This window comes from Coenobita brevimanus, chromosome 45 (genome assembly GCF_032717465.1).
Source record: "Coenobita brevimanus isolate Jiangsu-jjx chromosome 45, ASM3271746v2, whole genome shotgun sequence".
Taxonomy (NCBI): Eukaryota; Metazoa; Arthropoda; class Malacostraca; order Decapoda; family Coenobitidae; genus Coenobita; species Coenobita brevimanus.
In genome coordinates, this window is record NC_136998.1 from 21,172,980 (window position 1) to 21,174,233 (window position 1,254).

The following is a 1,254-nucleotide window of genomic DNA, read 5'->3' on the forward strand; positions in this document are numbered from 1 at the left end:
CTGATTCTCTACTGCATATTGCTGAAGGAACACTGAACTGCTGAATGGGCTGTAAAATGCTAAATAAGTTATACAATAAACAATTTGTATGACGGTGAAGTTGCATAATGCTGAAATAGTGCGCATTACAGAACTAATTGTATTGTGTGTGTGTGTGTGTGTGTGTGTATATATATATATATATATATATATATATATATATATATATATATATATATAGATATATATATATATATATATATCTCTATATATATCTATATATATATATATATATATATATATATATATAAAAAATCTGGTACTACTAATCCACTGAACAAACGTCTCCCCCAACCTTCTCCACGAATTCCTTGACTGAACCAACCTTTGCCACGTTTTCCCTGGAAATTTCTCCATCTCATTTCTCCCCCTAATATCTGGTGTTTTTCTGCCACGCTTACAAACTCTTGGTATCCAGTAAGGCACATCTTGCTCCATCGGTTATCCCTTATTCTTACTACATGGCCTGCCCACCTCCATATCTGTTCTTTTATAACTTCATTAAGGGCTTTGACTCTAGTCTGCTTTCTCACCTAAGTTGGTCTTTTCCTTTCTCTTAAAGATATTCCCAACACTGACCTTTCCTTTGCTCTCTGATAACGAATTAGTTTATTTTCCATCGGTGTTGTTAGTTCTCAGGTATCACAACCGTACGTTTTCATTCATTCATTCATTGCCAGACGCCATGTATCCCAAACGGGGTGGCCAACGGCTTAGAGTTAATTGTTTTACAGGGAGGGGCACTAATCCTCCACCAACCCCACTTGACACGTAGGGATGCCAACAGCATCTGGTGTTCCCAGGCGGTCACCCATCCAAGTACTAACCAGACCCAACGTTGCTTAACTTCGCTGATAGGACGGGAAGCGGTGTACTCAACGTGGTATGGCCGTACGTCGTTGTTGGAATTTTACATTCGTTATAAAATATTCGTTTCATACATATTGACAAACTACTTTTCATAACGTCTCTACTGTATGTTTACCGAAAGCTTCCCATTAATTTGTAATGCATTTTTTTTTTTAATTTCACTATCATGGTCTTTTCATTAATTTTAGTATTTCCCCCAAGTAATTGTATTCCTCGGCTTCTTCAAAAATTTCTTCACTTATTCTGATGACTCTCTTTGGTGTATGTGGATTAAACATTAGTTTAGTTTTACTCTTGTACATCTTTAGCCCTACTTTGAGACATTCTCTATTCAGGTCATTTAAC

At 36.4% G+C, this 1,254-nt stretch overlaps 1 non-coding gene across 1 annotated transcript; it reads right to left on the reverse strand.

The window, feature by feature from the left end:
• Positions 1-817: 817 nt before the first annotated feature.
• On the reverse strand, positions 818-936 carry LOC145398566 (5S ribosomal RNA). Its single transcript, XR_013897154.1, has one exon. It is a non-coding gene; the product is annotated as a 5S ribosomal RNA (ribosomal RNA).
• Positions 937-1,254: the final 318 nt, after the last annotated feature.